Source organism: Bos grunniens, chromosome 13, assembly GCF_055505025.1.
Source record: "Bos grunniens cultivar Pamir isolate PY7600 chromosome 13, Bosgru_T2T1.0, whole genome shotgun sequence".
Classification (NCBI taxonomy): Eukaryota; Metazoa; Chordata; class Mammalia; order Artiodactyla; family Bovidae; genus Bos; species Bos grunniens.
The window spans coordinates 13620823-13645688 of NC_141177.1; the positions used below are offsets into that span (position 1 = coordinate 13620823).

Genomic DNA, 24866 nt, shown 5'->3' on the forward strand with positions numbered 1-24866 from the left:
AAATACAGCAGGAACTCAATAAATGCCCGCTCTTCATTCCATCCCGCCTATGCAACCCTGGTGGAGCGGAAGTGGGGTCAATACCTCCATCGGCCAGCAGAGGGCAGGCGATGACCAGCTTTCTCGCCGAGCTGGAAGTCCAGGTGCGCGAAGATTTGAAGCATCCATGGACCCGCAAGCCGCGGGCCGGGGGCTTGGGCATCTGTGGTTCGTGACTTGTCCTGGACCAAAGACGTCTCCGACAACCTGTGAGGATGGACGGCCCATGAAGATGCTCTGAGAAAGGTCAGCAGGGGAAGGAGTTTGCTGTAAAGGCAGAGGAAACCCAGGAAAAGCTGGGAGGAATGGGACTCAATGGCAAAGAGTCAGGCTAAGAAAGTACTAGCCGGTGGGGAGCGAGAGGTGGTCGCTGTTGTTCTGTGACTCGAGATGGCAGGACCTGGCTGGAAGGACCTCAGCTGTTCTAGGTTTAGCAAAAGTCATTTGGTGTCAGTCCTGAAACCGGGCTGTGTCTGCTGGTATCTCAGAAGAGCCCGGGTGGGAGCAGAGCTATTTCGGGTGGCCAGAGGGCAGAGTCATGCCACAAACATGTCTGTGGAAGCACTGTATATTCAGCAGGGAAACCCTGGAAACTTCAGAAATCCTTCAAGGGAGTCTGGGAGGGAAGAGAGGAGAGAGAACAGGGGTTGTGGCTACAGATAGCACAGTAATTCTACCTCTGGGAGCCTCAATTTCCTCATCTGCAAGATGGAGATAAAAATCTACCTTGTAGGATTGCATTGGATTAAACAGGATGAACTGAATCAGTGGTTCTCAACCTTGGTCGCACACTGAAATCTCTGTGCCCTTGGCAAATACTGATGCCTGGGGTGTGAGAATTAAAAAACAACAACTCTCCGGGTGATTGTAATGTGCTGCCAAGGCTGGGAACTACAGAGCGAAATAAAACACTGACCACAGAGCAGGGCACATACTAGGGGTTCAACAGTGTTTAGCACATTTTTTAAAAAATGGAGCACACATTGTTTTCATTGTTCTTTGTTAGAGAAATAAGTTGATACAAAGATTGTTGCAGAAATTGAATTTCCGACAAGCTTGTTTCCGGAGAGATGAATCATCTGGGATTTGATGCTTCTGGAGGTGGGGGAAGACAGAGGCAGCCTCGGGTAGTATGACTTGTCCTAACACCCAGCTGAGCTGAACAAGGCAGGGACCACCCTGTTCTAGCTTGCGGTTTGCATCACCCACCGTCTCTGAGGCATCCTTTGAGCACGCAAGCAGCGTGAATGCTTGTGTTTGCCCACTTCTGGGGTTAAGGATAGAGGCAGTTTTCTCCTCTCCCTCAGTGTCCTTGAGCGGTGGTGGTGGGTGGGGGTATGCCACTGTTTGTCTTTTGAGTAACCCGTCAGTGCAGGGGGGCACTTCCTTCTCTGTGGATCTTGGTAGCCGTATGCGCTTTGTCACAGACCCGGTGATTATTCACTGCACCCCACTGCTTTCTTGCTGGGTGAACCCAGCCTGAAGTGCCATGAGGACCCACTCACCCAGGCCTGCAGCTGTGACCCCTTGCCATGGGCAGCAAGACTGGCTGCAGGAGTGGGCTCCTCAACCACTCCTGGTGGTCTGGCCCCGCTGAAGGTGGAAAGGGAGGCAGAGAAACCCGCACTGACTCCCTCCAGATACGGACTTGTGAGTTGGGCGGCAGACGGTGTCTGGCCAGCATGATCAGGTTTAGCAAATAAAAATATAGGATGACCAATTAAATTTGAGGGGCTTCCCTGATGGCTCAGATGCTAAAGAATCTGCCTGCAAGGTGGGAGAACTGGGTTCAATCCCTGGGTTGCGAAGATCCTCTGGAGAAGGGAATGGCTACCCACTCCAGTATTCTTGCTTGGAGAATTCCATGGACGGAGGAGTCTGGCAAGCTACAGTCGGGGTCCCAAAGAGTCAGACACGACTGAGCAACTGACACATTATACTCAACAGTTATTCACTGGCATCTGAAATTCAAATTTAATGGTATCTCCTTGATTTTTACTTGCTAAATCTGACTGGTCAAACAGCCAAGGAGTGCTCAGCACATGGAGCTTGCAATGGCCTCCTGCTCAGTGCTGCCACATGCAGCTTCCACCTGTCACTGCCCTGCTCCAGAACTGTGTGTGGCTCCCAACTGCTTCCAGAGACAAGCTTGGACTCCAGGGCTACTGTGCTGGGCCTGGCTTTCCTGCCAGGCCAGCTGCCCTGCTTGGGCTTTTTCCCATCTCTGCCCCTGCTCATGTTTTCCCTGCCTGGCATGTCTCCTGTCCATTCCCCGTAGCAGTTGCAAACACTTATTGAGCACCTACTAAATATAGGCAACATGCTGAGTTTTTCATTTGCATTATCTCAATTTGATTGTCACAAAACCTAGTAGAGACAGTAGCTGTCCTGTTTTACCAGTGAAGAAAGCGATGCTCTCAGATGTGATTCTTTTTTTTTTAAACTGAAGTATACCTGATTTACAATATTGTGTTTCAGGTGTACAGCAAAGTGATTTGGTTATATATATATCAGATCAGATCAGTCGCTCAGTCATGTCCGACTCTTCTGCAATCACAACACGCCAGGCCTCCCTGTCCATCACCAACTCCCGGAGTTCACTCAGACTCACGTCCATTGAGTCAGTGATGCCATCCAGCCATATCATCCTCTGTCGTCCCCTTCTCCTCCTGCCCTCAATCCCTCCCAGCATCAGAGTCTTTTCTAATGAGTCAACTCTTCGCATGAGGTGGCCAAAGTACTGGAGTTTCAGCTTTAGCATCATTCCTTCCAAAGAAATCCCAGGGCTGATCTCCTTCAGAATGGACTGGGTGGATCTCCTTGCAGTCCAAGGGACTCTCAAGAGTCTTCTCCAACACCACAGTTCAAAAGCATCAATTCTTCAGCGCTCAGCCTTCTTCACAGTCCAACTCTCACATCCATACATGACCACAAGAAAAACCATAGCCTTGACTAGATGAACCTTTGTTGGCAAAGTAATGTCTCTGCTTTTGAGTATGCTATCTAGGTTGGTCATAACTTTCCTTCCAAGGAGTAAGCGTCTTTTAATTTCATGGCAGCAGTCACCATCTGCAGTGATTTTGGAGCCCAGAAAAATAAAGTCTGACACTTTTTCCACTGTTTCCCCATCTATTTCCCATGAAGTGATGGGACCGGATGCCATCATCTTCGTTTTCTGAATGTTGAGCTTTAAGCCAACTTTTTCACTCTCTACTTTCACCTTCATCAAGAGGCTTTTGAGTTCCTCTTCACTTTCTGCCCTAAGGGTGGTGTCATCTGCATATCTGAGGTTACTGATATTTCTCCCGGCAATCTTGATTCCAGTTTGTGTTTCTTCCCGTCCAGCGTTTCTCATGATGTACTCTGCATAGAAGTTAAATAAGCAGGGTGACAATATACAGCCTTTATGTACTCCTTTTCCTATTTGGAACCAGTCTGTTGTTCCATGTCCAGTTCTAACTGTTGCTTCCTGACCTGCATACAAATTTCTCAAGAGCCAGATGAGGTGGTCTGGTATTCCCATCTCTTTCAGAATTTTCCACAGTTTATTGTGATCCACACAGTCAAAGGCTTTGGCATAGTCAAGAAAGCAGAAATAGATGTTTTTCTGGAACTCTCTTGCTTTTTCCATGATCCAGCAGATGTTGGCCATTTGATCTCTGGTTCCTCTGCCTTTTCTAAAACCAGCTTGAACATCAGGAAGTTCACGGTTCACATATTGCTGAAGCCTGGCTTGGAGAACTTTAAGCATTACTTTACTAGCATGTGAGATGACTGCAGTTTGCGGTAGTTTGAGCATTCTTTGGCGTTGCCTTTCTTTGGGATTGGAATGAAAACTGACCTTTTCCAGTCCTGTGGCCACTGCTGATTTTTCCAAATTTGCTGGCATATTGAGTGCAGCACTTTCACAGCATCATCTTTCAGGATTTGGAATAGCTCAACTGGAATTCCATCACCTCCACTAGCTTTGTTCGTAGTAATGCTTTCTAAGGCCCACTTGACTTCACATTCCAGGATGTCTGGCTCTAGGTCAGCGATCACACCATCGTGATTATCTGGGTCATGAAGATCTTTTTTGTACAGTTCTTCTGTGTATTCTTGCCATCTCTTCTTAATATCTTATGCTTCTGTTAGGTCCATACCATTTGTGTCCTTTATAGAGCCCATCTTTGCATGAAATGTTCCTTTGGTATCTCTGATTTACGAACAAAGCTAGTGGAGGTGATAGAATTCCAGTTGAGCTATTCCAAATCCTGAAAGATGATGCTGTGAAAGTGCTGCACTCAATATGCCAGCAAATTTGGAAAACTCAGCAGGGGCCACAGGACTGGAAAACGTCAGTTTTCATTCCAATCCCAAAGAAAGGCAATGCCAAAGAATGCTCAAACTACTGCACAGTTGCACTCATCTCACACGCTAGTAAAGTAATGCTTAAAGTTCTCCAAGCCAGGCTTCAGCAATATGTGAACCGTGAACTTCCTGATGTTCAAGCTGGTTTTAGAAAAGGCAGAGGAACCAGAGATCAAATGGCCAACATCTGCTGGATCATGGAAAAAGCAAGAGAGTTCCAGAAAAACATCTATTTCTGCTTTCTTGACTATGCCAAAGCCTTTGACTGTGTGGATCACAATAAACTGTGGAAAATTCTGAAAGAGATGGGAATACCAGACCACCTCATCTGGCTCTTGAGAAATTTGTATGCAGGTCAGGAAGCAACAGTTAGAACTGGACATGGAACAACAGACTGGTTCCAAATAGGAAAAGGAGTACATAAAGGCTGTATATTGTCACCCTGCTTATTTAACTTCTATGCAGAGTACATCATGAGAAACGCTGGGCTGGAGGAAACATGAGCTGGAATCAAGATTGCCAGGAGAAATATCAGTAACCTCAGATATGCAGATGACACCACCCTTAGGGCAGAAAGTGAAGAGGAACTCAAAAGCCTCTTGATGAAGGTGAAAGTAGAGAGTGAAAAAGTTGGCTTAAAGCTCAACATTCAGAAAACGAAGATGATGGCATCCGGTCCCATCACTTCATGGGAAATAGATGGGGAAACAGTGGAAAAAGTGTCAGACTTTATTTTTCTGGGCTCCAAAATCACTGCAGATGGTGACTGCCATGAAATTAAAAGACGCTTACTCCTTGGAAGGAAAGTTATGACCAACCTAGATAGCATATTCAAAAGCAGAGACATTACTTTGCCAACAAAGGTTCATCTAGTCAAGGCTATGGTTTTTCCTGTGGTCATGTATGGATGTGAGAGTTGGACTGTGAAGAAGGCTGAGCGCTGAAGAATTGATGCTTTTGAACTGTGGTGTTGGAGAAGACTCTTGAGAGTCCCTTGGACTGCAAGGAGATCCACCCAGTCCATTCTGAAGGAGATCAGCCCTGGGATTTCTTTGGAAGGAATGATGCTAAAGCTGAAACTCCAGTACTTTGGCCACCTCATGCGAAGAGTTGACTCACTGGAAAAGACTCTGATGCTGGGAGGGATTGGGGGCAGGAGGAGAAGGGAACGACAGAGGATGAGATGGCTGGATGGCATCACTGACTCGATGGACGTGAGTCTGGGTGAACTCCGGGAGTTGGTGATGGACAGGGAGGCCTGGCGTGCTGCGATTCATGGGGTCGCAAAGAGTCGGACATGACTGAGCAACTGATCTGATCTGATCTGATCTGATAAGCTGTTTGTATATTTTGGAAATTAAACTGTGCATCATTTGCAGATATTTTCTCCCAGTCCATAGATTGTCAGACATGATTCTTAAACTGTGGTCCCTGGGCCAGCAGCTGCAATACCACGCACATTCTCAGGCGCTACTCCAGAACTACTGAATCAGAAACTCTGAGGCTGGGGCCCAGCTATCTGTATTTTAATCAGCTCCCTTCAGCCACATCAGAGTGTTTCCGATGCTTGTTCTAGTTTGTGACTTGCTGCTCTAAGAGATGAAGTAACTGAAGGAACCTTTCATTCAGGCAGAGGTTGAGAGGATGGTAGAAGACCCCCAGGCAGGGCATTTATGATCATTCTGAGCATCGTGCGTGGACTAGGCTCTGGAGATGCTGCAGCGACCCAGCAGTCCTGGTTGGTGAGGGGGAGAGAAGAAGGGAAAGAAGCAGAACTGACAGGCAGTCAGGCAGTTATGATGGATGGCAGCAGGATGGGAGGGTCAAGGAAAGCTTTTCTCAAGCAGACATCTAAGTCTCAAAAATCAGTTGGAATTAGTTAGATATAAAGGGTGGGAGGGCTTCTCAGATGGCTCAGTAGTAAAGAATCTGCCTCCCAGTGCAAGAGAGGAGGGTTCCATCCCTGTGTTGGGAAGATCTCCTGGAGAAGGAAATGGCAACCCACTCCATTAATCTTGCAGGGGAAGTCCCATGGACAGAGGAGCCTGGCAGGGCTATAGTCCATGGGGTCGCAAAGAGTGGGAAAGGACTTAGTGACTAAACAACAACAAAAGGGTGGGAATGCTATTCCAAGTGTACTGACTAGTTTGTAGCAAGGCCCTGCAGATGTATCTGGGGAGAGTTCAGTCTTGATGGAAGGTGAAACAGCTGAGTAGGGGGCAGGGGAGGAATCAGATTGGGGGGGGTGGCGCGGCGCGGGGGAGGGGAGGAAGTGGGAGGCAAGTCTCTGCCTTCAGAGCAAATGAAGGAGTTTTAGGGGCTTCCCTGATGGCTCAGATGGTAAAGCGTCTGCCCGCAATGCAGAAGACTGGGGTTCGATCCCTGGGTCGGCAAGATCCCCTGGAGAAGGAAATGGCAACCCACTCCAGTAGTCTTGCCTGGAAAATTCCATGGACGGAGGAGCGTGGTAGGCTAAAGTCCATGGGGTTGCAGAGAGTCGGACACGACTGAGCAACTTCACTTAATAGCAATTGAGAAAAAGCCCTCTGGCTTTCGTGTGGAGTGGCACTAGAGAAGATAGTTGGGGAGGAGGGGAGCAGAGACCCAGGAGTGTCAGGCCCTAGACCCAGCCCGCTTCTGACCTTCAAGGCAGCTGTAGAGATTCAGACCCCAATCACAGTTTTGGGCTGGTGGCGGTTCCAAGGCCGGTGTTGCCGCCTCCGAGGCCAAGGGGTGGGGCTGGAGAGAGAACTGCCCCCACCATCTTCCGCTACTGGCCCACCCCGATGGCCCCGCCCCTACAGCCGCCCCGCCCCCAGCCCCGCCTCTCCCCAGCTGCTGGCTGGAGAAAGTCAGGCTCTGGGCTGCAATCCTGGGTTGCTCTTCCCTTCCTTGTTGCCTTTCCCTGCCAATGTGGCTGAGGCTGCGGGGCTCCTGGGGCCTCTCCTCCCAGACTTTCAGGGACAGGCTCTGGATGTGGTCAGGGATCCCTAGGCTGGAGGGCAGGAGACTTCCGTTGCTGTCCCTTATTCCTGCCAACCAGGCTGTCGGTGGTAGCCGAGCACTGCCCCAGCCTGACCAGGTTGCCTGGCAGTGTGGGCTCTGGCTGGGCAGTTTCCGGCTCCAGCTGTCCTTACCAGAAAAACGTCAGTTTGACTGAACCCTTTGAAATCTGTTTGGGATTTCTAGTCGCGGGAAGAACACTGAAAGATCATTAACCACCTGTGAAGGGGAGCTTTCTGTGTGTTCTGAAACCGCCACAGGACTTACCAGCTGTCTTATGCGCTGAACCTTCAGCAAGGGGACCTCTTATTCTTCCTCTTTTTACTTAGATGTACTTTCTGGCCCCGTTCTCCTCCATCTGGTATCCAGACTCATCTCTCACTATGCTTTGCAATGCAAAGAGGGTCTCAAAAGGATGGGCTTCCCCGGTGGCTCAGCAGTGGTTTGATCCCTTGGGTTGGGAAGATCCCTTAGAGGAGGGCATAGCAACCCACTCCAGTATTCTTGCCTGGAGAATCTCAAGGATAGAGGAGCCTGGTGGGCTACCGTTCATAGGGTCGCAAAGAGTTGGACATGACTGAAGTGACTGAGCATGCACACATGCTAGAATGGATGTTCAATATTTTTAAATTTTGTTCAGAAATAGAATAAGAGATGTTTAAAAAAATACTATTTAGGGCTCTCCTGGTGGCTCAATGGTAAAGAATCCATGTCTCAATGCAGGGGACACAGGTTTGATCCTTGATCCAGGCAGATCCCACATGCAGAACAACTAAGCCCGTGTACCACAACTATGGAACCTACATCTAGTGCCCACAAGCCGCAGCTACTGATCCCACGCACCTCAAGCACTGAAGCCTGCACCCCAGATCCCTGCTCCACAACAAGAGAAGCCACAGCACCGCAGCTAGAGAGCAGCTCCTGCTCGCTGAAACTAGACAAAGTCAGGGCAGCAGTAAAGACCCAGCTCAGCCAAAAATAAGTAAGTAAACAATTTGTAAAAATATTGTTGAGAGATCAATTAATGACAGGCCTTGAATTATATAGGGATGGAGTATATACAAGAGGGTCAGGGACAGCGTAAGTGGGTTGAAGTGGTGAATGAAGCCATGAATAGTGGAGAAAGAGAGTGCTAGGAGGTGGCCCATCTGACCTTGAATATGGGGTAAAACCATGGGCACTGAGGAGCCACTGACGGTTGTTGAGCAGGAGAGTGACACAATATTGCTAGTCACTGTACCAGTGTAAATGTTGTATGCCCCATAGGGTCCTGCTTGATTATATCAACAAATCATCGCCATTGGGCTTCCTAAAAGAAAAGCGGTATGTATTTCTGAGTTGAAAGCAATCGCTTTTGCCTTGTGCATAATTTTTTCTACCTGTTTATCATCTTTGGTGGGGCTTCCCAGGTAGTACGAGTAAAATCCACCTGCCAATGCAGGAGACACAAGAGATGCAGGTTCAATCCTTGGATTGGGAAGATCCCCTGGAGGAGGGCACAGCAACCCATTCCAGTATTCTTACCTGGAGAACCCATGGACAGAGGAGCCTGGCGGGCTACACTCCATACGGTTGCAAAGAGTGATGTGACTGAGCACACACGCGCATGTCTCTGCCAAGCTCCCTGCTGGTGTGAAAAACTGAACTCCAGATTTTAAAAAGTTTATTTAGGGGCAAGAGAATTAAAATGTAGGGCTTCCCTGGTGGCTTGGATGGTAAAGAATCTGCCTGCAGTGCAGGAGACCCAGGTTTGATCTCTGGGTCAGTAAGGTCCCTAGAGAAGGGAATGGCCACTCACTCCAGTATTCTTGGAGAATTCCATGGACAGAGGAGCCTGGCTGGATGACAGTCCATGGGTTTGCAAAGAGTCAGATACAACTGAGTGACAAACACTTTCTAACACAAAAGAACTAAAGAGGAAGGAGCAAGGAGAAAAGAGATGATACAGGTAGCAATGGGACAGGGTGGAAAAGAGAAGACTATCATGGATTTTCCTGGGGTCCCCACCCAGTCAGTTTTCCAAGCAGCTTGAGGAGCAGCCGGGAGTGAATGAGGGCTGCGTGCCACATATTCTGAGCTTGGTGCCACGTATTACGGGCTGGGGGCCACATATTGTGGGCTGGGGGGCCACGTGGCAGAAACAGTCCCATTGAGTCATGGGACGCACAGCCTCACTGCTTCGTAAAGCTTGGTGTGAGGAGTATTTTTGTTTTTTACAGCCCAGCTGTCTGTGTAATGACTTCCTTCCCTCAGCCTTGTTCACTGAGGTGTCCCTGGGCGACCAGCTGAGTCACCACATTCCTTGCAGCTTAAAACACTGGCCCAAGCACAGGGGCCTGGCTCCTTCATGTAGGTGGGACCTTTGAAGTCTGCTGGAGAGTGCGGAAAGACAGGCTACAGAGCTCCCATCTCTCACCTGTACCTCTCCCCCAAAACATGGTTTAAAAAGCAAGTGAAAATAGAAAGTCCATCTGTTAAACACTACGGAATGGCCACAGCCTGAAAAAAAATTATTTATCAGCAAACATGAAGTCATATAGGACTTCCCCTATTGCCCAGCAGATAAAGAATCCACCTGCAACTCAGAAGACATAGGATACATGGGGTTGACCACTGGGTCAGGAAGATCCCTTGAAGGAGGAAATGGCAACCCACTCCAGTACTCTTGCCTGGGAAATCCCATGGACAGAGGAGCCTGGTGGGCTGCAGTCCAAAGGTTTGCAAAGAGTCAGACATGACTGAGTGACTAAGCACACAGCAAATGAAGTAAATGTCAAATAGAATGCAGGGAAGTGGGGAGATGAGGGGTGACCAAGAACTGACACCCCTGCCCTCTGTCCTGTTGCAGCGTGAAGGGTCCGAAATCCAAGTGAAGAGACTGGGAACTCTCATGCCCAGCTGGAATGGGATGGAAACTTGCTCAGCTCTTCTCTAAAATAAACAATAAGCAGGCAGTTTTCAGTAAAAATAAGGATGTATTGGCAGAAAGTTCAGCCATCTTATTCCCTGAAATATGTTTTAAAGAAAGCTTGGTCAGGTATATAAGAAGACAAGGTGGAGATTATTTATGATAGTCTTGTTCATGGCATAGGTGAGCAGGAAGCAAAAATGAGTTAGTAAACTATGATGGAGGCTGACCTTGGAATTCTACACATCACTGAGAAACTATTTGTTAGGTGTACATACAACAGCATGGATGTAGTGTTAAGTGGGGGAAATCAGTAAAAGAGATTTAAGGCATAATATTTTCCCAGTCTTATTGAGATATGACTGATGTACAGTAAACCACATGTATTTAAAGAGTACGATTTGAGTTTTGACATGTGTAGATACCCATGAAACCATTGCCGCAATCAAGCTAATGAATATAGCCATCTCCTGGCAAAGTGTGGAGTAGGTCTATATGTATTAAAATGAACAGATGTTGAATACCGATTAAGATAGGAAAAAAGTTCAGCAGTGTGTGCAATATAATCCCATAGTTAAAACAAAAAATGTGTAGATACCCTGAAAAATCTGGAGTGATATAAACCAAAATAAACTGTATTTGTTATTGTTGTGTAGACACTTAGCCGTGTTCGACTTTTTGCGACCCCCATGGACTGTAGCCCACTATGTTCCTCTGTCTATGTAATTTTCCAGACAAGAATACTGGAGTGGGTTGCCATTTCCTTCTCCAGGAGATCTTCCAACCTAGGGATCGAACTTGGGTCTTCTGCACTGTCAATCAGTTCGGTTCAGTTCAGTCGCTCAGTCGTGTCCGACTCTTTGCGACCCCATGAATCGCAGCGCGCCAGGCCTCCCTGTCCATCACCATCTCCCGGAGTTCACTCAAACTCATATCCATTGAGTCGGTGATGCCATCCAACCATCTCATCCTCTGTCGTCCCCTTCTCCTCCTGCCCCCAATCCCTCCCAGCGTCAGAGTCTTTTCCAAAGAGTCAGCTCTTCGCATGAGGTGGCCAAAGTACTGGAGTTTCAGCTTCAGCATCATTCCTTCCAAAGAAATCCCAGGGCTGATTTCCTTTAGAATGGACTGGGTGGATCTCCTTGCAGTCCAGGGGACTCTTAAGAGTCTTCTCCAACACCACAGTTCGAAAGCATCAATTCTTCAGCGCTCAGCCTTCTTCACAGTCCAACTCTCACATCCATACATGACCACAGGAAAAACCATAGCCTTGACTAGACGGACCTTTGTTGGCAAAGTAATGTCTCTGCTTTAGAATATGCTATCTAGGTTGGTCATAACTTTCCTTCTAAGGAGTAAGCGTCTTTTCATTTCATGGCTGCGGTCACCATCTGCAGTGATTTTGGAGCCCCAAAAAATAAAGTCTGACACTATTTCCACTGTTTCCCCATCTATTTCCCATGAAGTCATGGGACCAGATGCCATGATCTTCGTTTTCTGAATGTTGAGCTTTAAGCCAACTTTTTCACTTAGGCAGAGTCTTTTCCGTCTGAGCCACCAGGGCAGCCCCTGGTGGTTATTATAGGTTTTATATAAAGGTCACCACTAAGTGTGTGTCCTTTGGTGTCTGGCTTCTTTCACTCCATGTGATTTATTAGAGTCTTCCATGTTGTGTGAAGCTGTAGTTCATTCACTTTTAGCGCAGCATATAGCAGCATTCCATTGGGTGAATATACCAAAATTTATTTACCCCTTCAACTACTAATTGACATTTGGGTCATTTCCAATTTAGAGCTACTACAAATAATGCTGCTGGGAGCATTTTGGTACATGTCTGCTGCTCTGCCTTAGCATGTATTACAGTACGGTTCCAAGTCATTTACATCTATAATCTTGTTATTTCTCTTCTATTTGGCCTACCTGGATTTTGCTCCTGTTTTCCTTTTTTTCTCCTTTTGGATCAGCCAAGTGTTTTCGATGATTGCGTTTTATCTTCTGCATTAGATTTTTTAAAGTGTGTTAAAACATATATAATCCCAAGTTTACCATTATAAGTATGTTTAAATGTGCAGTTCACTGGTTTTAAGTACATTCACATCTTTGTGCAGCCAATCTCCAGAACCATTTTCATCTTGCAAAACTGATATGCTCTGTCCATTATGCAATGGTTGCCCATTCATTCCTTTGCTGCTTCCCTAGCAACCACCATTCTACTTCCTGTCACTGTGTATTTCACCATTCTAGGTATTTCATATAAACAGAGTCATGTAGTATTTGTCTTTTTGTGACTGACTTATTTTCTTTTTTTAAAAAAGTTATTTTTGACTGTGCTGGGTCTTTGTTGCTGCATGAGCTTTTCTCTGGCTCACTGCATCATTGACTCAATGGACATGAGTTTTGAGCAAACTCCGGGAGACAGTGAAGGACAGGGAAGCCTGGCATCCTGCAGTCCATGGTGTTGCAAAGAGTCAGACATGACTAAGCAACTGAACAACAAATCATGGAAGCCAAATAATAATTAAAATTATTTATTGTATCATTATGCACATTGATGGAAAGCATTATAGACAGAAGAGTTTCTTTCCCATCATAAGATTATTTACATCCATTTATTTAGCTAGGAACACTAGCTTGAAGAGGTACTGGTATATTCTATTTGAAATTATTTCTCTAGAGCAAACCATTGTCTTACAGTTGGAGCATGTTGAAGAAATTGTTTTCTCATAAGCTTTTTTTTATTCTTTTGAGTCTCAATCACTGAGTTCAAGGGACTTTGAGAGAATCCTGGTGTCCTGAATGTCCTGATGAATACACTGAAGTCAAGCATTGTATTTGTATTCTGATAATATTCTTAGATCCATACAAGTGTTGGTTTGTGGAGCTCATATTTCTCCCACCAGTACTATGACATTTGAAGAACATTTGTTGTGAAAGTTTGACACCAATTTTCACACCACTGTGCTTCCTGTCCCATTTTCTTCCTTGATTGTTCTTTTGCTCTTGTTCACCTCTCTGCTATTGCCTGAGAACTTGTTTGGTTGACAGACTACATCTTCTTCTTGCCATGCATTGGTAGTTTCCTGCCAGGTATCTAAGTCACCTGATTCAGGAGACTGGTGAATAAAAGGCATATGGTGTGTAGCTGCTAATCTATTAGAGAAACCTGTGCTGCCCACTGGGATGCCAAAGTCTAACGGTTCTGTCTTCTTAATGATTTCCTGAGTTTTCCTTTTAGTCGATGTCATGTCCTTAAAATAGAGTCCAGTTGTTCTAAAGCTTTTTGCTGTGTTGTCACATTCTCATTTCCTCCTTCAGTCTTTACACACCTGTGGGTGCATCTTCATCCCAGAACCCTTCCACACCTGTCTGCTAAGGAGCTGATGAATAATCAACTCTAGTTGGCAAGTTATTTGATCTCCTCCTAATTTCTGTCCTCTGCCAGATCTGCATACTAATCTCTTTAGGAATGAGAATACTGTTGCTGGGTGGGTTTGTACTTTAAATAATCAAAACTGTGATGATGGCCCTGGTGGGAATCAAAACTGGACCCTTCCTCTCCCCATCTTCCCAGCAGAGGCTCTGGTCAAATTACTCTTTAATTAATATATTAAACCAATTTCATATGTCTTGGTTTTTTATGGTTTCATTGTGATGTGTCTAGATGGAGATTGATTTTTATTTATCCTGATTTGAACTTTTAAAAATTTCTTTATTTTAATTTGAGGAGAATTGGCTTACATCTATTTCTGCTTTATTGACTATGCCAAAGCCTTTGACTGTGGGGATCACAATAAACTGTGGAAAATTCTGAAAGAGATGGGAATACCAGACAACCTGATCTGCCTCTTGAGAAATTTGTATGCAGGTCAGGAAGCAACAGTTAGAACTGGACATGGAACAACAGACTGGTTCCAAATAGGAAAAGGAGTACATAAAGGCTGTATATTGTCACCCCATTTATTTAACTTATATGCAGAATACATCATGAGAAACGCTGGACTGGAAGAAACACAAGCTGGAATCAAGATTGCTGGGAGAAATATCAGTAACCTCAGATATGCAGATGACACCACCCTTAGGGCAGAAAGTGAAGAGGAACTCAAAAGCCTCTTGATGAAGGTGAAAGTGGAGAGTGAAAATGTTGGCTTAAAGCTCAACATTCAGAAAACGAAGATGATGGCATCCGGTCCCATCACTTCATGGGAAATAGATGGGGAAACAGTGGAAACAGTGTCAGACTATTTTTCTGGGCTCCAAAATCACTGCAGATGGTGACTGCAGCCATGAAATTAAAAGACGCTTACTCCTTGGAAGGAAAGTTATGACCAACCTAGATAGCATATTCAAAAGCAGAGACATTACTTTGCCAACAAAGGTTTGTCTAGTCAAGGCTATGGTTTTTCCTGTGGTCATGTATGGATGTGAGAGTTGGACTGTGAAGAAGGCTGAGTGCCAAAAAATTGATGCTTTTGAACTGTGGTGTTGGAGAAGACTCTTGAGAGTCCCTTGGACTGCAAGGAGATCCAACCAGTCCATTCTAAAGGAGATCAGCCCTAGGATTTCTTTGGAAGGAATGATGCTAAAGCTGAAACTCCAGTACTTTGGCTACCTCATGCGAAGAGTTGACTCACTGGAAAAGACTCTGATGCTGGGAGGGATTGGGGGCAGGAGAAGGGGACGACAGAGGATGAGATGGCTGGATGGCATCACTGACTCGATGGACGTGAGTCTGGGTGAACTCCGGGAGTTGGTGATGGACAGGGAGGCCTGGCGTGCTGTGATTCATGGGGTCGCAAAGATTCGGACACGACTGAGTGATCTGATCTGATGATATCAGATATCATATCTTATATCTTTCATAAGTTCTAGAGAATCCTCAGACACTATCTTTTCAAATATTGCTTTTATCTCATCCTTTCTCTTTTTCCTGTAGAAACAATCTTAAGGTTAGAACGATGTAAATTTTTTCCGAAGAGCTTAAAAAAATTTTTGTTTTTACTAACCCCTTGAAGTGCTAACAGTTCAGGATCCCCTTAATCTGTATTCAGAGTTTCACATTATGTAGACAACTCAGATGACTTGAAGCCAGGCTGCATCTGTGTAAGGAATGGATGACTTCCAGTTCACATCTTAAAGTTCTTCAGGATCCTAGGTTAAAGAGTTCTGTTGGCTGGGAACTTGCATATCACACTGAGGAGTCTAAGAAGGGGTGGGCAGTTGTGGATTTGTCAAGTCTGATTGATCAGAGGCAGCATTTTGTTACAATTTTTTAATTGAAGTATAGCTGATTTACAATGCGTTAATTTCTGCTGTACAGTAAAGTGATTCAGTTGTACATATACATATGTACGTTCCTTTTAAAACATATTGTCTTCCACTATGGTTTATCATAGGATATTGACTGTCCTTTGATATACAGCAGGACCTTGCTGTTTATCCAGTCTATGTTTAAAAGCTTTCATCTGCTAACCCAGCCTCCCACTCCGTCCTTCTCCTAGGTCCTCCCCCTTGGCAACCACCAGTCTGCTCTCTATGTCTGCTCTTCTATTTCTGTCTCATAGGTTCATTTGTTTCGTATTTTAGATTCTACAGATAAGTGATATCATATATAGTATTTGTCTTTCTGACTTAACATCACTTAGTATCATCATCTCTAGTTGCATCCATGTTGCTGCAAATGGCATTATATCATTCTTTTTTATGGCCCAGTAGTATTCCATTGTACATATGCATCACATCTTCTTTATCCATTCCTCTCTTGATGGATATTCAGGTTGTTTCCATGTCAGACTATTGTGAATAGTGCTGCGATGAACATAGGGGTGCATGCATCTTTTCAAATAATAGTTTTGTCTGGAGGTATGCCCAGGAGCGGGATTGCTCGATCATATGGTAATTCTATTTTTAGTTTTCTGAGGAACTTCCATACTGTTCTCCACAGTGGCTGTACCAACTTACACTAATGGGCAGCTTGTTGAATTCTAGTGCTGTGGCCCATTGTGGGAAAAGGAGGAAGGCAGGCTGGGCTAGATTGCTGCTGCTGCTGCTGCTAAGTCGCTTCAGTCCTGTCCGACTCTGTGCAACCCCATAGACGGCAGCCCACCAGGCTTCCCATCCCTGGGATTCTCCAGGCAAGAACACTGGAGTGGGTTGCCATTTCCTTCTCCAATGCATGAAAGTGAAAAGTGAAAGTGAAGTCGCTCAGTCACATCCGACTCTTAGCGACCCCACGGACTGCAGCCTTACCAGGCTCCTCCGTCCATGGGATTTTCTAGGCAAAACTACTGGAGTGGGGTGCCATTGCCTTCTCCGGGGCTAGACTAGGGCTAGGGAAACACAACCAGCCACAGAGATGGGTGGTCATGGCCAAGGTAGACTAATGCACAGGGTCTATCAGGTGAGGAGGGGAGGTGAGAAGCCAGGACTGTAGAGAAGATGCAGATGTGACTAGGGTGGCTCTGAATGCGAGGCCTCTGTTCACCGGGGCCAGAAGCAGAAGCAAGTTCTCTTCCCTGATTCTGGGCAGCTTGGCTGGCCAGTGTCTCCTCCAGGCCAACCAGCAGCTGGGCACTCTGGACAGCTTCATTACTGTTCTGTCTACATCCATTGTGAGCCTGCCATTCTGAACTGCACCCAGCAGGTTGTCCCTGCACCTGTATTGAAGGGTTCCTAGAATGCAGCTCAAATTATTACCAGCACCTTCAAGGCCCTGCATGATCTGGCTGGCCCCTGTCCACCTCTGCAGCCTGACCTCCCTCTATTCGCCTCACTATCCACGTGCCTTCTTCCTCTTTGTTTAAACCACCATGTACCCTGGATGGCTTCAGGGTCTATGCATGAGTCCTCTACAGGGAGCACCCCTCTCCCATATTTTCCTACCGTGATGGGCTAAATGTGTATGTACCTGCAAAATTCATATGTCTAAGCCCTAACTCCCAGTGTGGCAATACTGGGAGTAAGGAAATAATTAAAGTTGAATGAGATCATGAGAGTGGGATTCTGATCCAGGACAGTTAGTGTCCTTATAAGAAGAGATACCAGAAAGTTCATTCTCCTCTCTCCATGCTCATATATGAGGACACAGCAATGAAGAAGCCACATTCTAGTCAGGAAGAGAGTCCTCACCAGAAACTGCATGTGATGGAAACTTGATCTTGGAATTCCAGCCTCAAGAATTTGAAGAATATTACTTTCTGCTGTTTTAAGTCATCTGGTCAAAGGTATTTTGTTATGGCAGCCCAAGTACACCAACACATCCAGTTTAATTAGATCTCATATTTCCCTAAACATTTTCTTTCTTTTTTTTTTGCCATATTGGGTCTTAGTTGCTGGGTGCAGGTTGCCCTGGGCTTATGGGACCTTAGTTCTCCAAACAGAGATCAAAACCACATACACTGCATTGGCAGGGGGATTCTTAACCACTGGACCACCAGGGAACTCCTCTTCCTCTAAGCATCTTTGATCCAAAGTCTCCTATTTCTGGGATCTTGTGGTACAAGGCACCATGTAAGACTTCTACTTTTGATTATTTGATCAACGTCTGCCTGACATACTAGACTGTAAATTCCGTGAAGGTTTCTGGTTTTATTCAAACTACACACCCAGAACCCAGTACACAGCCAGGTATGTAGTAGGTACACAATACATATTTACTGGGAAAGAGAATGGTGGGGGGAACAGACAGTGCCTCGGGCTGGGGGCATTTTATGGACATTCAAGTTCATCTCTGGTCCAGCAGCACCCCTTTAGCCCTCTCTACCGACAAAGCCTAACATTGTGCCCCTGACAAGAGAGACATGTTAGCAGAATTCAGCTCCAGCATCACAAAGCATGGCAAGGAAGGATGGATTGCAAGGAAGGATGGATTTAGAGCGGAGAGACAACAAATTGGCAGAACTGGATTCAGAACTTTTACTTAAAATGATGGATGGGACTTTCTTTTTAACTTTTGAGTTCTCATCATGCATCAGACACCATGTTAATAGCAACATGTGGATTATCTCATCCAATTCTCACAAAAACATTAGGGGGTTAAGTCAGTTACTCGAGCTCATACAGCAAGTTAAGTGGGGAAGACAGGATTCAAACTCAGGAGTTCTGGGTTTAAATCCTACTTACTTACACACTACACTAACTGCCTCTGGGGGATGGGAATGCCGCTGGGATGTTTAAATTCCAGACTTTTTAAAGGCAAGATAAGGATTAACCATGAAATGAGCTATGAGGCTTCCCTGGTGGTCCAGTGGTTAAGAATCCTCCTTGCAATGCAGGGGACACTGGTTTGATTCCTGGTCCAGGAAGATCCCACCTGCCACAGGGCAAATAAGCCCGTACACCACAACTACTGAGCCTGTGCTCCACAGTAAGAGGAGCCACTGCAAAGAGAGGCTCGTGCGCTGCAACGGGAGAGCAGCCCCTGCTCACACAGCTAAAGAAACCCCACATGCAGCAATGAAGACCCAGGACAACTAAAGATAAAGAAATAGAATTTTTTTTTTTTTTAAAGAAATGAACCATGTATTGTTGATTAAACTAAAGGGGTCTCTCGCTACCCTGGTTCCATAGAATTCTCTTCCTTCTAATCCTCAGTTCATGGCTAGTTACTGCCTTCTCTGTGCTCTGAGGCACTGTGATAACCTCATTCTTGACAAGGAGCCGGCATAGAAATCAAGGAGAATGTTTTACCTTCTCTTCCTGCAATTGTTTACAGCTCAGACTCCCGCTTGTGATTCTATGGCACTGGCTCCTGCTCAGAGCTGTGCAGTGAATGTAGCATTCAAATAGCCATCGTTAGAATGCTTTTGGTTTCAACTAATTAAAAAAACATCCAGCTCAAGTTAGAATCAATAATAGAGGGAATGCATTGATTTATGTGACCTGATTGGTAAGTGGGATTCAGGTGAGCTTTGGTTGGCATTTCAACACTCTTTTCTCTTCAGTTCTTTCCACGTTTCCTGATTTCATGGGTTGGCTTCGTCTTTAGCCTGGCTCTTCTCATTGTACCAGAATAGCTGAAATGGTTCTTTACTGACATCCAGGGAGGGAGTGAAGGCTTTTACCCAACTGTTGTGAAGAGGTAAATATTGAGTGCTGACAGATGTAATCCTGGATAAAAGGTCTGTCTTTGCAGCAGTCAGTACAAGGTATATTGTGCGATGGACTGTAGTCCGTCAGGCTCCTCTGTCCATGGGGATTTTCCAGGCAAGGTTCCTGGAGTGGGTTGCCATTTCCTTCTCCAGGGAGTCTTCTCACCCCAGGGATTGAACACATGTCTCTTGAATACTCCTATATTGGCAGGCGGGTTTTTTACCACTACCACCACCTGGGAAGACCAAGTCAATTGATTTGAAGCTCTACACTTGCACGTGGGAGATGGGGGTCCAGCCCACCCAAACTGCCTCAGGGCTGTACCATAGGAAGTGGGGTATACTGGATGTTAGGAAGGTGCATCTGTCAGGATAGGCTAGGTTTTGCTTTGGTAACACACAAGCCCTGGCCTTGCTTTTCAAACAGCAAAGGTTTGTTTCTTGCTTATACTGTATGTCTGCTTGGGTCATGCTGTGTTTTCTCACTCCAGGACCCGGACTGATGGAGCTGTCACCTCCTCAAGCGTGGTCTATGGCTGTGGCTGAGGGAAAGAAAGCATAAAAAACTGCTTTCTAGCTCTTAAAGTTTGGGCTGAGAGTGATGTGCTTCTACTTGCAATGTAGGGACCAAAACAAGGCCCATGGCCACTTCTGACTCCAAGCTGTGAGGAAGTATAACCCCATCACGTGCCTGGGAAACAAACCAGAATTATCTGGTGATGGAACATTAATGCCAACTAACACAAAGGGCTTACGGAGCCCACCCCAGCTTTTCCCTACTTTTTATTGGGAAAAAAACTTTGATTGCTACATTTAAAAAAAAAAAGAGACCTTCATACTGTGCAGAAATCAGGTGTTTTCCTGATTTCTGATCAAATGTCTCTCAGTTATTTTGCCATTAAGCAGAATCAATGGATCTGTGAGGGACTTCCCTTAAGATACCTCAACTCAAAATAATGCCCTTTTTGTGGTCTTGATCAACACAAGTGGATTCCTAGTGAAACTCATGACTTGTAAGCCGACACCGATTGTTCTGGGGGAGGGGGACACCTGACTTAAACTAGGCCAGTTAGGGCCTCTTTCTGGGATTTTGGAATTGGAATGATCAGGGATTTTTCATGTCTCTCATGTCTCTCTGGATCATTGGAAGTGGTTGGGAGATAGATTTCTCATTGGAAGCAGAGGAAACAAGTTTGCAAGGAGAGTCTTACTGGCAACTCTTGCTATGCTTCCATTTCATCCAAAAGCCCAGCTGGGTTCTTGCTGCTGGCCTAAGAATCCATTCCCACCTCCCCCTGTCCCCACTTCCAAAAGCTTTAAGATCAATTCCCCTCTTGTTTTTCTTAAACTGGGTTCATGCGTTACTGGTAACTTGTAGCCAGAAAACTCCTAATCGATACATGTTCTTTGCCTCTGGAACCAGACACAAAGAAGTCACAGGTGTAGCCCATTCCAGTAAAACAGAGGTCAGGTTGTAGTTCTATTGCATCAGCTGTATTTCTGGCAACTTTTCTGCTTGAGATAGTTCATCCGAATGTGAGTGCAGGTGACATTCTTATATGATCACCTGAAATTCACTTAAAACTTTTTTTTTTTTTTTAAGGAAAATGATTTGTCTCCTTGGGTAAACATTATTTGCCACATACCTCCCAACACAGATATTAAGTGCACACTATTTCCTCTGCCTAAGGTCCTGTCCTCTTCAACTCTATAGACCCAGCCTCAGTGTCCCCTCCTCTGGGAAGCCTTTCCATGTTCTCCTATATAGAACAAATGATGTTCTTCTCTTTGCTTTCCAAAGCAGTTGACACATACATCTAGTGTTACATATTTTCTTCCAGAAGTATTTCTTTCCACATCTGGCTCCTCTGAAATATCAAGTTACTTGATGGTTGGGAGAGTGCCTTGTTTATCTGCAGCCCACAGTGTTGGGTTGGAATAGATGCTCAGAAAAGTTTGTTGACTAAATGGGAGTTTTAAATGAGAAGACCATACCCCAGGTACAGTCATCCCTCAGTATCTGTGGGGGGCTGGTTCCAGCATCTGTTGCGGATACCAATATCCGTGGATGCTCAAACCCCATAGTTGGCCCTCCATACCTCTGGTTCTGCATCCTGGGATTCAACCAGCCATGGATCGTGTAATACGGTGGTTTGTCAGCTTTGTTTACTGAACACCAGGCACTGTGCAGAAAGCTGCCCATGTGCTGTCATTTAATCCTTTCAGTCATTTCTACTGGCTTGATTATTGATATTTTCATTGCTCTTTTATGGATGAGAGATTAAATAGCAAAGTCACTCAGCCAATTATTAATCTGCCATATATGGCAGATGTGAGATTCCAACTCTGGTATGTCATACTGAGTGTGCTCGCTGTTTATTGACCCCTAGATTCTAAAGGTGGGGACCACTTTCTGAGCATATTTGTTACAGACTTGGGACTCCATAACAAAAAAGGTGCCTGGAACGCGTGAAAAAAACTCAGAAAAGGGGTCACCTTTACCCCAGGTGTCACAGGTTACACAACAGAAGCTGTGAAAAAAGAGCTTTACTATACCTGAAGGGGCTAACTGATGTGCTTGAAAGTTCTCAATTGAAGATTTAACGGAAAGCAGTCATCAGAAGTCGTCCTTCTTGTTAAGAAACAGAGGAGAGAAAAAAAACTGCGGTAAAGTTTTTGTGGGATAAAAGGAAAACTAACTCCCAGGCGATGCTTGTTGGGAAATACTGGACTGAGAAGAGAGCGGCGGGGCAAGGATCAGGGTTCCCAATCCAGCTAGCATCCTTTTGAAAGTGCAGCCTGGCGTGGCCTTTCTTTGGTGGTTCTCTAGAAAGCCCAAGACACGGAGTACAAAAGCCAGGAACCTCCGGGGATGGAGCATCCGCCCCCGGTCCCCCCTCCTTCCCTGCCGGGCTCAGCCTCCGCGCCGAGAAAAGCGGGAGCGACGCCCGCGCATGCGCCCAGGGTAAGGTCCTCTCTGCGACGTCAGGGGGCTTGCGCCCGCACGAAAGCCCCGCCCCTCCAGGCGCCAGAGGCGACCTGGGCGGGGGGCCTCGGGCCACGCCCCCAGCCGAGCCGAGAGGGGCCGAGCGGAGCCGAGCGCCTCCGAGTGCGGCCGGGCCGAGCCGAGCGGCCCGGAGTCGGTTGGTGCAGCTGCGTCCCCGCCGCCCAGCCGTCCGCGGCTCCGGCGTCGCCGCCGCCTCCGCCTCCGCGCGGTCTGCGCCGGCCGGCCAGCCGGTCGCTCGCCAGCCGGGAGGGAGGCCTGGAGCGCGCGGAGAGCGGCCCGGCCGCGGGCGCCGCCGCCGCCACCGCTGCCAGGTGAGCGCCAGCCTCGGCCCTCCGACCCCGTATGCCCCCGCGGCTGTCAGCCCCCGTGTGTGTGTGTCTCCCCGCCTGTCAGCGCCCCGTGTCTGCGCGCGCTCCTCCCGCCACGCCTGGCCCCCTGCCCGGCCCGCAGCGTCGCCACCCCCGCCCGCTGCCCCGGCTCTTTCTGTCAGCCGCCAGCACCCCCTGGCCGGGAGGCTCCGCCCCTTCCCCCCGAGGCCCCGCCCCCGCCCCATCTGTCATCACCCCTCCTCACCCCCCCAGCTCGCTCCCCGCTCGGTCGCCCTGCAGGCGTGAGGGTGCCGCTGCTCTCTGGGGGTCCGAGCAGCCCCCCGTGGCCACACGGCTGCAGCTGGAGGATCGCGGCAGGGCGTTGGGGGTGTCCGTAGATACCCGCCGGACCATGCGAGGGTGCGTGTCGGTGTGAGAGCCGGGTGTGAGCGCTGTGTGTGCGCCCTGTAGCCGGGAGGGGAGCGCGGCGGGGTGGGTGGGGGGCGGCCTGACCGACGTGGGGCGGGAGATGCCAGGCGACCGAGAGCCACTTGCCCCAGCGCCCGCGGGCCCGCTGCGTCCTGCGGGGACTGGACAACGCCGGGCCTCTGGTCCGCTCTGCCAGGGAGGCAGCTGGACCGGGACTCGAGCCACTTGGGGTTACAGTAGACTCCTCCCTCCTGGGACCACCCCCACCCCCCGACTTGCCCACGCGAAGGCAGCGGAGCTGGGCTCGGGCACCCCGGATGCCGCGAGGGGCACGTGAGCGGAGTTTGGGGGCTTGTGAAACCCTGCGGGTTTGGGATTTCCATTCAGAGACGCTTGTCGGAAGTGATTGAGGGGTGGGTGGGATGTGGAGCTTAGGTGGAAAGTGTTTTGAGAGCTTGAGTCATTTTGAGTTGCGTGGTTTGCATTTCTGAGCAGTGATTGCCCTGGGCTTGTGCCCTGTGAGAAACTGTTATGTGATGTAGGGGTTGGTGGTGGTGGGGGGGCGGTGCTCGTGTAGACGAGGAGGGAGGGCACACTTTTCTGTTTTTATCTGTGTCATGTGGACGTATAGTGTATTTATTCATGAGACCTTCGTACAGCCTCAGTTTTAAAAAGGGTTACAATAGTTTCCATTTACCGATTCTCTTGTATGCTGTTATTTTGATGTGCTTTATTTGCAGTAACTTCGAATTGCGATATTTCAAAACTAAGAGAAAACGCGTCCTAAAACAATTGGTATTTTGCCGGATAATTCTCAACCACGGGGAAAGAGCCAAGAGCGCACTTCATTAGCTGGAACAACTTATTCGGGCTTAATTTGTTTCTAAGAGACACACAGTGGAAAAATCCAGAAGCGGCATAGTAGTAGAAGAGTGTTAGGAAATTCATGAAAAGAACCCTTCTATTGCTGCCTTGGAAAGACGGTATCAAAGTTGCTGGAGAGTACAGTGCTTCTATGTAATGATAAACATATTAACCAAGTTGGTTTTGTGACCTTGCTATGTGGCGTGGGACTTGATTGGTGTAGTGCTTCGTAACAGGGAAACATTGCGTGGGAAGCAGGGTAATTTGGGGAGAAAATGGTCCTCTTTTTTGGGTCATATTTAAGTAAGATTTCAGACCAGGGCATTCTGCTGGTGGAGGTGAGTTTTAAAATTTTCTACGATGACATCAAAAATTACAAAAGTAACTCATGTTTAAGGCAGAAAACTAGAAGGAAAAAAAAATCCTAAGAAAAGGTTAAGAAAAAAGCCATCATCCCACAAACCATAGTAAACCACCCTTTCCTATTTATCCCTTTAGTCTTTTGTTCCCATATGTAAGTATGTTTTTTCTTATAGAAATGCTACTGTACTGTAAAATTGTGTTATGGTCTGCTTGTTAACACTTACAAATAGATTGTCAGCAGTATGTCTTGTTTTTGTAAGAACTTGTTCCTTTTCTGATGCTTTTAAAAAAGAGGTTAGAATCTTTGCTTAGAGTGTTCCAACAGCTTCCCACCTTAAAGTAAAATCTGAAGTCCCTGCCATGGCCTTTGAGGCTGCCTCCCTGTCCTCACTTCCAGCCTTGCCCGACAGATCTCTTTGCTGTTGCCTAAAAACTTCAAGCAAACACCAGCCTCAGTGCCTTTGCATTTGCTGTTGTATCGGCTTGGAACCCTGTTCCCTGGATACCCT

General features: G+C 46.9%; 1 protein-coding gene and 1 pseudogene across 13 annotated transcripts in view; one reads left to right on the forward strand and one right to left on the reverse strand.

Moving 5' to 3' along the window:
- The first annotated feature begins 149 nt into the window (after positions 1–149).
- Positions 150–24866, forward strand: part of ZHX3 (zinc fingers and homeoboxes 3) — a 136497-nt gene continuing 111780 nt past the window's right edge. For 5 of the 13 annotated variants that reach the window (XM_086331826.1, XM_086331821.1, XM_086331820.1 and 2 more), the window contains exon 1: positions 22949–23121. The gene's annotated coding sequence lies outside the window, so the exon portion shown is untranslated. Of the gene's footprint in view, positions 286–8237; positions 8375–22563; positions 22705–22948; positions 23122–23443; positions 23464–24866 lie in introns of those variants that run through there. The other 8 variants (XM_086331825.1, XM_086331822.1, XM_086331811.1 and 5 more) reach the window with 6 other exon arrangements.
- On the reverse strand, positions 13101–16907 carry LOC147360227 (receptor-binding cancer antigen expressed on SiSo cells pseudogene; annotated as a pseudogene).